Here is a 17,257-nt window from a genome sequence, read left to right as displayed (position 1 = left end):
GGGGTGGGGGTAGGGGTAGGTGTAGAGGTATGGGTAGGATTAGGGTTAGGGTTAGGGTCAGGGTTAGGTTCAGGGTTAGGGTCATGGATCTGGGTCAGGTTCAGTGGTAGGGTTAGGGATAGGGGTGGGCTCAAGTTCCGCGCCAGTGTAGGGGTCTGGTTCAGGATCAGTGTCAGGGCTGGAATAAGTGTTAGGGCTAGGGGTAGGTGTACAGGTAGGGGTAGTGATAGGGTAGGGTTAGGAATTAAGGGTAGGGTTCAGGTTATTGTTAGGGTCAGGTTCAGGATCAGCGTCAGGGTAAGGGGTAGGAGTAGGGGTAGTGGTTAGGGTTAGGATCACTGTTAGCTTCAAGGTAAGGGTCAGGGTCAGGGTCGGGGTAGTGGTAGGAGTAGGGTTAGGGTTAGGGTCAGGGTCAGGGTCAGGGTCAAGTGTAGTGGTCAGGGTAGGGATACGGGTTGGGGTAGAGTCAGCGTTAGGGTCAGGGTCAGGATTCAGGGGTAGGGGTAAGTGTAGAGGTAGGGATAGGTTTAAGGTCAGGTTGAGGGTTAGAGTCAGGGTCAGGGTCAGTGTTAGGGTCAGAGTCGGGGTAGGGGTAGAGGTATCGGTATGGTTAGGGGTGGGGAAGGGGCAGGGCAGGGGTAGGGGTAGGGGTAGAGGTATATGTAGGGTTAGGGTTAGGGTCAGGGTTAGGTTCAGTTTTAGGGTCAGGGTCGGGGTAGGCTTAGGGATAGAGGTAGGAGTAGGTGTAGGGTTGGGATAGGGACAGGGTCAGGGTCAGGGTCCCTGTCAGGGTCAGGGTCAGTTGTAGAGGTAGGGTTAGGGTTAGGGTTAGGGTCATGGTCAGGGGCCAGGGCAGGGGCAGGGTTGGTGGTAGGAGTAGGGTTAGGGGGAGGGGTAGAGAAAGGGGTAGGTTTAGGGTTAGAGTCAGGGTCTAAAGTAGGGGTAGGGTAGACATAGGAGTCGATTTAGGGTTAGGGTTAGGGTCGGGGTTAGGGTTAGGGTTAGGGTTAGGGTCAGTCAGGGTCAGTGTCAGTGGTAGGGGTGGGGGTAGGGGCAAGGTTAGGCTTGGGGTTAGGTTTCTGGTCAGGGTCAGGGTCAGGTTTAGGGTTAGAGTCAGTGTCAGGGTCACAGTCCGGGTCAGGGTCAAGGTGAGGGTCAGTGTCAGGGTTAGGGTATGGGGTTGGGTCAGGGAAAGGTGTATGGGTAGGGGTTAGGGGTAAGGATAGGGTTTGGTTTAGGTTTAGGCTCAGGTTCAGGATCAGAGTCAGCATAAGTGGTAGGGGTAGGGGTTAAGGTTAGGATCACGGTTAAGTTCAGGGTAAGAGTCAGGGTCAGGTACAGAGGTAGGGTTAGGGATAGGGGTAGGTGTAGGTATAGGGTTGGGGTAGGCACAGGCTCAGGGTCAGGGTCCCTGTCAGGGTCAGGGTCATGTGTAGGGGTAGATGTAGGGTTAGGTTTAGGGTCAGGGTCAGGGTCAGGATCAGGGTAGGTGTAGGTGTAGGTGTAGGTATAGAGGTAGAGTCAGGGTCAGGGTGAGGATCAGGGGCAGGGGTAGATGTCGGGGTAGGAGTAGGGGTAGAGTGTTAGGGTTAGTGTTAGGATCTGGTTTAGTGTCAGGATTAGGGTCAGTGTCAGGTGTAGGGGTAGGGGTAGGCATAGTGGTTGTGTTTGGTGTACGAGTAGGGGTAAGGGTAGCGGTACGGTTATTGTCAGGGATATGGTCAGGGTCAGGGTCTGGTGTAGGGTCAGTGGTAGGGGTAGGGCTAGGAATATGGTTAGTGTCAGGGAAGTGTCAGGGTCAGGGTCAGATGTGGGGTAGGGGTAGGGTTAGTTGTAGGGTTAGGGTTAGGGTTAGGGTTATGGTTAGGGTCCGGGTCAGGGTTACGTTTAGTGCTAGGGTTTGGGGTAGAGGTAGGGTTAGGGTTAAAGTTAGTTTAAGGGTTAGGGGTTAGAGTTTAGGGTAAGTGTTTGTGGTAGGGGAAGGGTCAGTCTCAGGGTCAGCGTCAGCATCAGGGTCAGGGGTAGGGGTAGGGTTAGTGGTAGGTTTAGTTGTAGGGTTAGGGTTAGATCAGGGTCAGGGTCAGGGGTTGAGTTAGGTGTGGGGGTAGGGTTAGGATTAGGGTTATGGTTAGGGTCAGGGGTATGTGTAGGGGTAGGGTTAGGGTCAGGGTCATGTGTAGGTGTACGGGTAGTGGTAAGGGTAGGTTTAGGGGTAGGGTTAGATTTAGGGTTGGGGTTAGTGTCAAGGTCCGTGTCAGATTCAGTGTCGGGGTAGGGGAAGGGGCAGGGCTAGGGATAGGGGTAGATTCAGGGTCAGAGTCACTGTCAGGGTTAGTGTTACGATTAGGGGTTGGGTTACGGGTGGGGTAGAGTTAGGGGTAGGGTTAGGATTGGGATTAGGGTTTGGTTAGGGTCAGCTCAGGGTCAGGGGTAAGGGTAGGGGTAGGTTGAGGTTTAGAGTTAGGTTCAGTGTCAGGGTTAGGTTTAGTGTTAGGGGTTGGGGTAGGGGTAGGGTTAGGGGTAGGGGACGGGTTAGGGGTTAGGTGTTAGGGTAATTGGTAGGGTTAGTGGTAGGAGTAGGGATATGTTTATGGTTAGGTTTCGTGTCATGTTCAGGGTCAGGGTAAGTGTAAGGGTGAGGGTTAGGTTTAGGGTTAAGGATAGGGTCAGGGTCAGGATGAGGGTCATGGTCAGCATCAGGGTCGGGGTTAGGATAGGTGTAGGTGTTGGGTCCGGGTCAGGGTCAGGGTCATTGTGCTAAAAACAAAAACCACATGGGACATGAAACGGAGACCAAAAATCACTTGTAAGCCTTCCTTTGTTGCTCTATTCATTACAGCAGGCATTCCTGCTGTTCCTGTTTGAGTTTACACAGTCTTCCATCCTATCGCCACATATCATAGCATATTGGTGAAGAGGGAGACTTATCAAGCCAAATCGCCTGGGTGTGAAGCCCACTAGTCATCAACTCTGTCAGGACAGGATGTTACGCAGGTTAAACATTTAAATTTTATCACATTATTTTAAGTAACTCATTCAAAGAACATTTGTTGACCACTTCATATGTGTCAGAAAAACTTAACGGACTAAGGTTAAAAAAAAGTGAAATAAAATCTCTAATCTATTTTTTCACATTTTCTACCCAGTATAGGTCATGATTCAAAGACAACGTTGGATGTGTCACCCTGTTTCTCATCCTATCCAGCCCTTGTTAAACTAGTCTTCATGACAGTAACCAGCAGATGATCACCTTGCCCCAAACAGAAACTTGAGTCATTCTTCTTCTTCTTTTTTTAAGTGTATGTGTGTGTGTAGTTTAAATAAAGAAAATAAAAAGAGCTCTCATGTTCATCCAGATTAAGAAACAGAAAAAAGACTTATCTTTATAGTCTCGTGTGTGTGTATATAAACAGTTTAAAGAGTCAGTGCGAAGGTCCCAGTATCCACTTTGAGTCATATGAAATGACTCTTCACTTTGTAATCTCCATTTTCTCTATTTACCACTATTCTGAATTTGATGTTAACTGTTACCTTGTTTTAGTTTATAGTACTCAAGAGTATAATGTTTAATTCTATCTGTATTTTACACTTATTTAAATTAAATATTATACAATGTATTCTTCTGTGGCTTCCCTTTATTGGTTAATATCACGCATTTTGAAATGTTGATGGCTGTTTCTCTAGTTCATTTATTTCAACAATATGAAGTATTCTACCACATGTATATAAAAAACGTATTTATCTATTCTGCTATTTGGGATGGTATATATTTTTGTGGTTTTGCTAATCAAAAATGAAGCTATTTATGTAATATTTTCTGTGCTAGGTACAGTTCTGTGTACCAGTAATATATCACTAAACTAAATAGATTTCCTACCCTCACTGAGAGGACATTACTCATGGACTTTCTTCTCAAGATCCCCAGTGCACTTACATAAGAGGATCTCAGAGATGCATAGCATGTGGACTTGCTGTGTTGGTCCATTGTTTCACTCTGACCTGCAGGGCCACTGTCATATTGCTAGTTTAGGTATATGTGTAGTTTTGTTTTCTGGGCTATCTTTTGTGCTCCAGTGGTCTCTTTGTCTACCATTCTCCCAATAGCTCTCTGTTTGAATTACAAGAGTTTTATAATATCGTTGGATATCTGGTAATGGTAACACCCTTAAATCCAGACAAGTGGGGCTCCTGCCTCAGAGGGCCCTGATGCACTTTCAACAGTTAAGTGTCTCCCATGTTTGGACCCATCAGGGCAGCAGTATCGTCTTGGTGGGGTTCCCAGTACTGTCTTGGTGTGGCTCCCAGTGCCTGGTCAGAGTGAGGTTCCATCCTCATCTCCCCCGTTTAGGGCACACGCCAAGCCATTCCCCCACATCCCAACCAAATACTCAGAGGTGTTCCAGGGTTCGTACCTGTGATGTCATCCCAGGGCATTGTGGCCAACCCCAGTTCCAAGAGGTGGTCTAGTCAGTGGACCAGTACTGCTGGCTCAGCAGGGTATTTATTTGCTGGATTGGATGGGATTAAGACACCAAAGAGCTGACAGGCTGAGTTGGGGTGACTCAAATTGTATATATACAAGGGACCCAGCCCAAACAAATTGTCCCTAAACACAATCCATATATGGCAGTCCTGCCTGGTAGGATAAGTCCCCTAATCATGTATTTTTAATTTTCAGAAATAGTTTGGCTTCTTGGCACTTTCTTAATTTATATGAATTTTGGAGCCAGCTTTTCCAAGTTCAAAGGGTTTGGGTTTTTTCCTTGGAATTTCATTGTATATTAGGATTAACAATATCTAATTTTCAAATTAGTAACATGACATTGTTGTTTGATTTGCTTTGAAGTTATTTAACGTTATTCCAAAGTTTTGTAAATTTCTTTGTAAAATTTCCTCTTAAATGGAAGCTGAAATGAATTGAAATATTTTTATTTGTAACTATTAAAATAATCTTATGGTTTCTCTAGGGGCTGGCCTGGTGGCGTAGTGGTTGCGGTCGCCAGCTCCACTTTGGCGGCCCAGGATTTGAGGGTTCAGATCCCAGGCACGGACCTCGCACCTCTTATCAAGCCATGCTGTGGCAGGCGTCCCACATGAAAAAAGTGGAGGAGGATGGGCACAGATGTTAGCCCAGGGCCAATCTTTCTCAGCAAAAAGAGGAGGATTGGCAACAGATGTGAGCTCAGGGCTGATCTTCCTCACACACACACAAAATAATAATAATAATAATCTTATGGTTTCTCTAAATTAATTTAAGATGTCAGTTACATCATTGAATTTTGTAATTTGAAGCAACCTTTACATACCTGAATATTGCAAGACATTAAGGTAGAGATCTCTCTAATTCGTATTCCACCATTCTTTGCAAAACCTTCTCTATTTTACTCCAGTTTTTGTTTTATTATTTTCCTTTTTATATTCTTCTTCTTTTTATATTCTTTGGGAGTAATTCTGTTAATAATTGATTTAACTTATTAAATAGGCCAATTCTTAGATCAATTTTTGATCTTGAATTTTTCCTAACATGAGCAGTTAAGGCTATACATATATTACTTCCAGTATTGCTCTATGTCAGTGAATTCTAATATGTCATTTTTGGTCATTTTCTGAAGATTTTCTAATTTCAGTTATGATTTCTTGTCTTTTTCATGAGTCATTAAGAAATGTGTTTCTTCCTTTCTTTATTCTTTTAAGTTTATTCCATCTTTTAAACAACATTTTTGTACTCTGGATTTTGGATTTGGATTTGAAAAGGATTTTGTAAATGTTTCAGTCTAAAAGACAACCTGCATTTCAAATAGACAGTTTAGTCAAGTCATATTTTTGTAATTTCTGATATATTTGGGTTGATTTACATTGTCTTCTTTGGAGTTTTCTATTTAATTCTCTTTTTCTATGTTTTTTCTTTATGTTTTACCTTCTTTTGGATTGATGTTTCACCTCAATTTTCCTCATATACTGCTATGAATTTGTGCATTTTACATCTATTTTTAAAGTTTATGATAAGAATTTTTACATAAACACTGAAACTAATAAAATCTAAAGTAAATCAATATTTTTACCCTCCTTCAGAACAGTGGAGTACCTTAAAATATTTTAACTCCAGTGACCTTGCCTACAAATTAGATGTTATGGTTTTCCCATAGTTATCATCTTTTAATCTTCAAATTATTTCTTGCTATTTTTTATGCAACGATTATGTAATTTTAATGTCTAAATTCTTCTTTGGTTACAATTTGTTCTTGCATGTCAGATATTCATTCTTTCTGGTATTATGTTCCTTCTTCCTGAAGGTCAACCTTTCAATTGTCCGTTACAGAATGTCTCTCTAGCCTTCTTCCCTTCCTCCCTCCCGCCCTCCCTTCCTCCCTCCCTCCCTTCCTTTTCTTTCTCTTTTCTCTCTCTCTTTCTTTCACCTGAATTTGTCTTTATTTTAACCTTATTCTTGAAATAAAATTCCTTGAGGTTAAAATTTTAGGTTGAGAGAGATTTTCTCTCATCATTTTTCTTTTTGCTTTACCCTTTCTCTTTTCTTAGTTTTCATTTGTTTGGCTTTCATGTAAATGTTCCCTATTCCTTTGGATCTTGTAAAGAGATTCACTTTATCTTTGATGTCCTGCAGTTTCACTGAAATGGTTTTTACACAGATTTTTAGTATGATTTATTTTATTTATTGTGCTTGTGACTTATTGAGCTTCCTAAAAACACATGGCCAGCAGCGCCCCCTGCCGGGCAGCGGGGCGGAAGACGGCGTGGGGCGTGGCCATGGCCTGGGGGCGTGGCCGGATCCCGCGGCGGCGGCGGCGGGGGTGCAGGAAGGCTTGAACCTGCGGCGGCTGGGGAGTCCGCTCTGGGAAAGTGAAGGGGCGAGGGCGGCTCACGGCGTTTCGGGTGGCTTTGGCTTTTCTCCGGGTCCGGGTTGCATCTTTCGCCTCCGAAACTCGAGTGTAACGTCCGTCCCCTGCCGGCCTCGGCGCTTCGCGGAGCCCGGAGACGGAGCCGGAGTCCAGCCCTGGCCGCAGCCCGCGGCGTCCTCGCGGGGACCCCTTTCTTCTCTGCCTGGAGCTTCGAATATGGCGTAGAGGGCGGGACAGGGGACGTGTGACAACTGGTGACATGGAGACTCAGACTCCGCAGAGCAACTACCAGTCTGTTGGAGTAAATGCTCAGCGTTTAGCAGAAATGGAACTCAAGTTTTTAAGCCATGGCGTGGTTTGTAATGGCTGAAGGCAGTTTTTGCTCTTAAAAGTTACCCGTTCGTATTGATTGATATTTCCTAACCAAAAAGCAAGGATCCGCGCTCACCGCCCTGCGAGAGTCACCCGAGGGGGAAAGGCTCTCGCCTGAAATGGAGAGGAAAACGAACGTGCTTACTATGGGCTACCTCACTGCGGGGCAGAACGGTAACGAGTTTTTTGAAAACCTGTTAGATTATGTAATTAGTAGTAAAACCTGAGTTTTACCTGAGTCCTAGGATTTTTAGGGAAAACTGAAGACTCCCAGGTGTTTGCTGTAATGTAGTAAGGACAGCATCAATAGGCAACAGCAAGGATCGAATTATGGCAAATAGAAGTGGTCATAAATGGGGCTATATTATGATTAGTATATGGAGCCAAGACCCCAGTCCCCACACGTGATGAGTTGCATAACTGCATGCATTTGTGAGGGGTTAGGCCTTCCTCATCTACTTGATACTGGTTGATTCTTATTGAATATAGAACAATACAAAAACAAATTGGTCTTTCTTAGCGTCTTCATTATTATTTAGACTAAAAGGCCACGCTTTCAGCCCAGAGTAGTTGTAGACTCAAGAATAGTCAATTACAGAAAATTAAACATAAGTCTAAATGAAGCAGAGAATCTAGTGGAAAGAACATGAAAGCGTATTTGGTTTCAAATCTCGGCTCTTGAACACAGTAAATACGATAAGGATAGAAGATGGGAGAGGTTACTTCATTTCTTTAAGCTTGAGGTTGCTCATCTGTACAGTGTTTTGTGTTTTTTTTGGTAGGTGTTCAACTTTATGACAGCTCAGTTTGCATTGCCTAAGGAAATGAGGAAGTTTGTTAATTTAGAAATGACTTAATCCTTACCTGCTTTTTGTTCTCTGAACTCATAAACATTTTAGTGCATTTCACTTTTTTTTTTTTATTATTCTGGTGTTCCCTAAACTGTATTCCATTGGTCCTTTGCAAAATGTTCATAGATGCTTCGTGGAAAAAATTTTTAGCGTCAATACTGGGGAAAACACAAATCTGTTGCTATGAGGTTATTGGAAGTACAGCTCTGTGGCATTCTTGCCAAAAACGTGTAGCCTGAATCTGTGAGGAAACACTCAGATAAATCTAGAATGTGGTTTGGAGTTTTCCATAGTATCAATATCCTGAAAGACAACAAAAAAAGACAGGACTGCTCTTCATTCAAGACAACTGTGAACTGGATAGGGTTATGGATTTTTAAAAAGTTATACAGGACATTTTGTGGACAATTGTGGAAGTTTGAACATGGAAGCCTATAATGATATATTGTTGACTTCAATTTCTCAGGTATGATAATGATACTGTGGTTATTAGAAGAGTGTTTTTGTTCGTAGGAGATGCATGCTCCAAGTATGTAGGGATGAGGTCAGGATATCTGCAAGCTTCTTTCAGATGGTCCAGGCCCAAAAACAAAGTGTGTATGTAGAGAGAAAACAGGGCACTATGTTAATTGTGTTCTAGCTGAATAGTATATGAGTGTTCATTCATCTTTTCTGTAGCATAGAGGTTTTTCAAAATAAAAAATTGAGAAATAAATTTTTTTTAAAGTATATGGCCAAGCCTTGACCTTTCATCATTATTCCCATTCCCGTTGGTCACCATTCCCTCTATTTCCCTTGGAGTTCTGATTGGCTGTATGTTAGCAATTATTTCCCTGTTCTCTAGAAGTGAAGTGTATCAACATTTCTGTCATACTTTCTTTTTATAGAGCTCATGTCATTTTTGAGATATTACTTCACATCCATCATCTTTCAGCTCTTATTGCTGGTCTGATCTGCTGTTTTCCCCAATTTTTGGTTTTTAATTCAATTGTTTTAGGGCCGGCTCCGTGGCTTAGCGGTTAAGTGCGCGCGCTCTGATGCTGGCGGCCCGGGTTCGGATCCCGGGTGCGCCCCGAGGCACCGCTTCTCCGTCCAACGTGAGGCCGAGTCCCACGTACAGCAACTAGAAGGATGTGAACCTATGACATACAACTATCTACTGGGGCTTTGGGGGGAAAAAACTGAATAAATAAAATCTTTAATTCAATTGTTTTATATGTGCATATTGTGAGAAGAAGTTTGATTTGGTTCTTTTCTCCTCGGCCTGATTACCTTTATGGTCTGTTTTTTCGTATACTTCCTATCCTATCCTTCTTTATATTGTATGTATAATGATTATTTTTATCTGTGATCTTGGAAGGTCTGATTCTAATTTAATAGCATAAAATTGGTCAAAATATCCCCTTATTGTTGTCTGTCTTTAGGATCTGTGATGTTGAATCCTCTTTTATTCCTAATATTGCCAGCTTCTATATGAACTCTTTTTATAAAATGATCACTTTGTCTGGAAGTTTATAAATTATATCTGTCACTTCCAACAACCAACTTTTCCTTTCTTTTTTGGGGGGTTTTCTCTTTTAATTACTTCTGCTTTTATCTTCATTCCTTGCCTTTACCTTCTTTTTTTAGTTTCCTGGAGACAATTGTTTTTATCTGGTTTTCTAGTCATTTCAGGCTGGAAGAAAAAGTGTTGCTTCATCATATTTGAAAACAGAAGTGCCTCAGAAGGGTTTTCTTTATCTCTAATTTTCCACATTTTCTGATAGACAAGTTTAGTAGTTATTTTGAATGATTTTTTTCTATCTCCAACCTACACCATATCCTTCAGTAAGTCTTACTAGTTATTGGGAACAGCGGGATGGTCACCAAAGTCCAGCATAGACCTTCAGGCCTCATTGAGGCAAGAAAGCTGATTCACTGGAGATCAAGCCGGCCATCAGGGACCAGATTGTCCACGAGCTGCAGATGCTGCACGAGTGTAACTGCCTGTACATCATGGGCTTCTCCAGGGCTCTCTGGACCAGGCGTTGAAGGAAGCCAAGAGAATTCCAAGAGTCTGGGGAAGTCAGCATCGCGATTCTCTGAGGCTTGGTGTATCTCCAAGAAAAGCACCCCGATTGTGCACCAAGATGTGAAATCTTCTAACATCCCCGCCAACTGCAGAGGGGAGATGAAGCTGTGCGATTTTGGGGTGAGCAGGCAGCTGGACTCCATGGCCAACTCCTTTGTGGGAACTCGAGCCTACGTGTTTCCCAGCAGTTGCAGGGCACTGACTACCTGGTGAGTCGGACACCTGGAGCACGGGCTGGCCCTGGGAAGCTGGCCGTTGGAAGGTACCCCATTCCCTCCGGATGCCATCTCTGGCTGGGCCATGGTCAGTGGGGCAGAAGGAGAGCCTCCAGCATCTCCCCAAGGCCAAGGCCATCAGGATGCCCCACAGCGGTCACAGATGGCCAGCTGGCCAGCTCTGGCTAGCTTGGAACTGCTGGACGGTATTGTGAAGGAGCCGCTTCCCAAGCTGCCACCAGCACCTTCACTCAGGATGTCCGGGAATTTTGAATAAATGCCTAATTAACCCAGCAGAACCAGCAGATCTGAAGATGCTTGTGAACCAGCCTTTATCAAATGGTACAAATGGAAGAAGTGGATTTGTTGGCTGGTTGCGTAAAATGCTGCGGCTGAACCAGCCCAGCACACCCACGTGCACCTCCCTGTGAGGGGATGGGCTCCCCGCATCCCATCTGTCCCCTCCACTCCTCACCCCTTCCGGCCCAGGACAGACCAGCCTCTTCTCTCCCTCAGCCCCTGCACCCTCTCCCATGGCACCCTCCACGGAGACCAGCGCAGAGGTGGGAACATGGAATTTCCTCTTCCAGCTGTCCAGCCTGTGTGGCCCTCTGGTCTCTGGGAAAGGGGGACGCTGCTCCTGCTGTCTTCTCAGAACCTGCTCATTTAGGTTTAAAACAAAACAGGTAAAGAAAAAGCAAACAGTGCCCATAATAAAATATACATATAATATAGATTAGATATAAATTATTTTAAATATGGATTACAATGTGGATTTTAAGTGCATGCATTCTGTTCCATATCCTCTTCCAATATATGTTTCCCCTAATGACCATAATCTTTTATAAGATATCAGCTGCCAACTGTGATCTTGATTCCAACTCTCACCCTCCCTCACTTTTTTTAGACTTTACTCTCAGCATTATGATTTAAATGGTTAGTTTGGCTATTGTTTCCCTACTTCATAGTGTTCGCTCTCTCTATCCTGTTACCTACAGGAGAGAACCACACAGCGGCCGTGGCGCCGCACTTGTGATAGCAGTACAGTCAGTCAGTCTGGACTTTGCTGTGGAGCTGACTGCTCTTTCAATATGTCTGTACAAGTCAACCAACAAGAAGAAAAAATGGGGCTACACACGTTCGTTTATCTTTGCAACAATGCTATGAGGAAATTAAACTACCATCTAGAAGATAGTTTTTTAAAAAAATGTGTTAGTTATGCAAACTTCAGATGTCTTAACTCCAAAAATTTCTCTTTAGAGGTGACCTTGCCAAAGTTTCTCCTTCAAAGCCTACGTGAAGTGTTGTTTCTTCTACTAAAATTCCCTGTGTAGTTTGCCCCATAAATTATTCCAGTTTTGATGGTTCAAGATGTGGACAGAGCAGTGATACAGCAACAGTCGACATGTCAGAACAATTTAAGACTTAGACGTTTCCTCTAAAACATTGACTATTTTCTTTTTAACCCACAGAAATGAGCATCAGGTGCTGGGGAATTTGTTGTGGCTTTATGTTTTATGAACAGAAAGAATGTATGCCAGTTGACATGGCGGACCAATTTAGAATGGCTTGTAGCTCTGTCTTTTCAAATAAGAGTTTAACTGACAGTCTTTCCTTTATACCAAAGCTCTCCAGCTGCCACATTAAATCTCAGGTATAGCCCTGAAACATAGTGTTTCAATTTTCTTCACTACTAGAAAATACAATTTTAAATGACAAAGTCTATGCAAATATAATTCTTGAAAATGTATTATTTCAGTTTTTGTCCGACTTTGTTGTATTGTTGTTCTCATTTGTTGCTTTGTTTAGAGATTAAAATGAATATTTCCGTTCTGTCAGTCTCGGTGAGTGTAATTATCTACATAATCTCAGCCAAAGTAGCAGAGAATGCAAGAAAGATTAATGAGAAAAGACACTGTGATAGTGACCCAGTCTCTTTAAGAAAGAAGAGTTAACAGAAGAGAACTATAAGAAATATCTTGTGGTTCAAGGATCAAAGAATATCTTGTACCCAGGTTCTCCTATTATTATCTTACATTAACATGGTATATTTGTTACAATCAATGAACCAATATTGATATAGTATTACTAGCTAAAGTTAACACTTTATTCAATTTCCTTAGTTTTTACCTGATGTCCCTTTTTTGTTTTAGGATACTAACCAGGATCCACCTTATATTTATCCATCATGTATCCTTAGGATTCTTATGGCTGTAACAGTCTCTTAGGATTTTTTTGCTTTTGATAACTTTAAAAGTTTGAAGTAGGGGCCGGCCCCACGCCCTAGTGGTTAAGTTTGGTGCGCTCTACTTTGGCAGCCCGGGTTCAGTTCCCCAGCACGGACCTACACCACTCTTCAGCTGCCGTGCTGTGGCAGCGACCCACATACAAAATAGAGGAAGACTGGCACAGATGTTAGCTCAGGGCAAATCTTCCTGAAGCAAAAAGAGGAAGATTGGCTAGAGATGTTAGCTCAGGGCGAATTTTCCTCAGCAAAAACAAAAAAAGTTTGAAGTAGCAGGGGTCATATAGTTTGCCGAATTTCCCTTAACGGGCTTTTGGACGTTTTTCTCTTATTTGACTGTGTTATATGTTTTGAGCAGAAGATCACAGCATATCAAGAGTACATGCAATCAACATGACTTTTTATTGTTGATGTCTGCCTTGATCAACTGGATGATGTATTGTTTGTCATTTTTCTCCACTGTAAGATTACTCTTTCCCCGATTCACAGTGTATTCTTTGGAAGGCTGTCACCATGCACAGCCCACACTTGAGGAGTAGGATGTTTTGCTTTCGCTCATTTAGGGGAGATAATCTACGTAACAATTCTTCTGCACAAGAGATCTGTTTGTTCTCCCCTGTGTATTTATTTACTCAATCATGCATTTATATCAGTAGAGTGAGTTGGATATTTCTTTTAAATTTTGAGTTATAATCTAATACTAATTCATTCATTGTGCTCACTTCAGCAGCGCATATGCTAAAATTGGAACAATACTAATTCATTTTATTGCTCAAATTGTTCCAGCTTTGGTCATTGGTACCTGTTTCAATCAGCTCCTACCTGACATGTCTAAATAAATGTGATTTTTTGTGCATTTCCTTCCTTTCTGGCACAACCAGATAGTCCAGGCTCATCTTGTACAATTCCTGCTCTAGCTCTAGTATCTCATTTCTCTAAGGAGACTTGGTTCCTTTAGTTGGAGAGTGATATTAGATACCAAGATCTAGGTGTTAGGTGTGCTCATTGCTACCAGGATGTTGTTGCTTCTAGGACCTCTCAGCTGACTTAGCAAGGAGAAATATGCATGTATGTTCACTAACCCAGGTATATACACATATCTGTAAGTATTTCTAAACATGGCTATATGTATCTCTATTATGCCAACATGAGTTCATACTGATGTCCCTGACTCTAATCCATTACCACACAGATCATTCTAGCCTATTTCTTTGCTTCTCGGTAATCTCCCACTCCAACAATGAGAAACTTCACTTCCACCACCCATTTTCTTAGTTGTGCAGTTTGAATATACAAGTATAGCAGTATCGGAATTGTTAACCCATACTCCTGTGGGAAACAAGTGTATCAACCAGAATAAAATGCTAATATAAAGCTTATTTTGCCTATAGTCTTACAGACTCCACTCATTTCCAAATTTACTTAGGTCAGCACATTTTACCTCCATCCCTCAGTGAAGTTTTATACATTTGTAATACGGTTATATTGTTTTGTCACAATCTGAATTCCATCCTGGCATCCCGTCACCTCCTAAAAGTATTTTTAGATTTGCATATATTAAGGTTCAGTCTTTGTCAAGTCTATGAGTTTGACAAATGCAGTGTCATGTATCTACCATTGCAGTATCATAGGGAACAATTTCTCTGGCCTAAACCACCCCTTCCCATGCTTCACCTTCAACCCTACACTCCTTCCTCTGGCAACCACTGATTGTCTCATTGCTAAATTTTTGCCTTTTTCAGAATGTCATATAATTGGAATCATACAATAGGTTGCAGAACACATTTCTTCAGTATCTATTCTTTCAGTCTTTCTGTCTCCATTGTCAATGTATTTGGTATGGCTTTCTATTTAGTATGTGTGTGGCTTTCATTCATGAATCATTGCCCCACAGGTTTATTCCTTCCTTTTTTCCTGTTCTTGGGAGGAGCTGAATTGAAACTTCCTTCTTAGAACGGCTTTTACTGCATCCCTTAAGTTTGGCATGTTGTATTTCCATTTTTGTTTGTCTCAGGATATCTTTTGATTTTCCTTTTGATTTCTTTTTGATCCATTGGTTGTTCAAGAGTGTGTGGTTATGGCCCATCATATGACCTAACCTGGAGAATGTTCTGTGTGCACTTGAGAAGAATGTGTATTCTGCTGCTTTTGGATGGAATGTTGTATATATCTCTGTTAAGTCCGTTTGGTCTATAGTGTTCAGTTCTGTTGTTTGCTTATTGATTTGCTGCCTGGATGATCTGTTCACTGTTGAAAGTGTGGTATTGAAGTCCCCTACTATTATCATATTGCTATCTATTTCTCCTTTCAGTTTGGTCAATATTTGCTTTATATATTTAGGTGCTCCAATGTTGGGTACATATACATTTACTATTGTTATATCCTGTAGGGGCACTAGCCTACGCGCCCTATCTTAACCATGTATCCTTCTGGCCCCCTCTGGGCAGGATGCCAAGCATCCAGCATTGTAACTGTTTCTCTCAATGAACATCACATTCTGAGGGAACACAGAGCCCTTCCATGCGATCCTTGAATTGCAGCCATGCAAGGACAGGCCCTCTTGGCAAGCACGTACGTAGCCTTTTGTTCTCCTGCCTATGTAAGCAACCCCCACCCCCCCTTCACAGGAGCAGGTGCAGGTGCACAACTCTGTCCAGCCAGTCACCACTGGACACTCCCCATAAGTAAGACTCAAACCCTTGTGTCTGGTAGGCCATCTCCCGGTCTTCTGTCTTTCTGCAACCTATCCTGTGCTGCTTGCTCAACTGGGCATGTAGCCAGACATATCCTCTTTATGAATTGACCCCTTTTCATTATGTTGTGATCTTCGTTGTCCCTTGTGACCGATTTTGACTGAAATCTATCTTGTCTGATATAAGTAGAGCTACCCCTGCCCTCTTTTGGTTCCCATTTGCATGGAATATCTTCTCCCATCCCTTCACTTTCAGCCTATGTGTATCCTTAACTCTGAGGTGAGTCTCCTGTAGGCAGTACACTGTTGAATCCTGTTTTTTTAAAATCCATTCAGCTATTCATGATTTTTGTTTGGAGAATTTAATCCATTTGCATTTAAAGTAATTATTGATAGATAATGACTTACTATTGCCATTTTGTTAATTGTTTACTGACTTTTTTGTAGTTCTTTGTTCCTTTCTTTTCTTGCTATCTTACTTTGTGATTTGTTAGTTTTTTAAGTAGTCTGCTACTTATATTTTTCCCTTTATCTTTTGTGTATCTACTAGAGGTTTTATCTTTGTAGTTACCATGAGGTTTACATAAAACATCTTGTAGTTATAATAGCCTTTTTTTTTTTTGGTGAGGAAGATTAGCCCTGAGCTAACGTCCGATGCTAATCCTCCTCTTTTTGCTGAGGAATATTGGCCCTGGGCTAGTATCTGTGCCCATCCTCCTCTACTTTATATGGGATGCCGCCATAGCATGGCTTGACAAGTGGTGCATCGGTGCGCGCCCAGGACCTGAACCTGTGAAACCCTGGCCGCTGACATGGAGCGCACACACTTAATTGCTATGCCACTGGGCCAGCCCCTATAATAGTCTTTTTAAAGTGATAGCGACTTAACGTCAATAGCATACAAAACTCTACACTTTTAATTCTCCCTCACGACATTTTATGCTATTGATGTTGTTATGGTTAAGATAGTACATTTTATATTATATGATTTTTTAGCAAAATTTATTTTAAAAAAGAAGCTGGGCCAGAGATGAGGGGACCTGGTGAATCACAGGCATGGAGTGCACGGCTGGCAGTCAGGGCGTGTGAACACTGAGAGGATGAAACACCATCCACATTTTCACTCACCTTGGGCTCCAGAAATGCAGGAGCCCAGCTTTCGTCTCCTCTCGCCTGTGCCCGCCTTCTTGGCTCGCTGGCTGGCGTTGCTACCACCTCCTTGTCCCCGGCCATGACTGCTGTCGCCACTGCAACCCGGGACGCACACCCTTCCACTTTGCCGCTGGAGGCGCGAGACCTAGAGAAATAGCCCGGGCCCCGCTGGAGGAGCCCTGGTGGGAGAAAGGAAAGCCTGACTCCGCTCTCCTGAATGCACCGCTGGCAGCTGGGAAGGCGCCACAGAGCGGGTGTTCCAAGCAGGACAGGGAGTCCACAGAGATCCCAGGCGCCTGCTGGCCTCTTCTGGCAGAGTTTGCAGGTGGCTGGGACCCCTCAGGTCAGGGCTGAGGGACCTGGCCCTGGTAAGAGCGCTCCATAAGGGAGCAGGGCGCGGAGCTGCTGTGAAACAGTTCCTGCCCGCCATCTGGGCTTCCAGTTCCAGCTGCTTCCTCCGCAGGCTGGGGGTTCAGCACCCAGAGTAAGTGAAGAAGCCAGAATGGTGACAGCCCAGCTCTGGGTAGACGATGAGCTTTCTCTCCTCTGGCAGAGGGGGAAACATTCTGGCTCAGCCAGGCATCCCACTGGATATCCCAAGACAAGCACTCGAGGGCCTCTCGGGCTGAGCGGGGCCGAGGGGCAGGCAGTGGGCCCCTTTAATTTCATTCGTGAAGCGTCCCCCTCCTCCCCTCCCCTGGCCACCTGCTCCTTTCTTGGCCCGTTCAGAGTTCTGAGGGAGAAGGAGCTGGTCCTGTTTTCAAGTTGACTTTACAAAGTGTTTGCTGGGGGTGATACTCTG

The 17,257-nt window shown here is 43.3% G+C and overlaps 1 pseudogene; it reads left to right on the top strand.

The window, feature by feature from the left end:
• Positions 1–6,821: 6,821 nt before the first annotated feature.
• On the top strand, positions 6,822–11,371 carry LOC147911172 (dual specificity mitogen-activated protein kinase kinase 2-like; annotated as a pseudogene).
• The last annotated feature ends 5,886 nt before the right edge of the window (positions 11,372–17,257 follow it).

This window comes from Ceratotherium simum, unplaced genomic scaffold (assembly GCF_057802395.1).
Source record: "Ceratotherium simum simum isolate JZ-2026a unplaced genomic scaffold, ASM5780239v1 HiC_scaffold_50, whole genome shotgun sequence".
Taxonomy (NCBI): Eukaryota; Metazoa; Chordata; class Mammalia; order Perissodactyla; family Rhinocerotidae; genus Ceratotherium; species Ceratotherium simum.
This window is presented reverse-complemented; position numbering and strand designations above follow the sequence as displayed.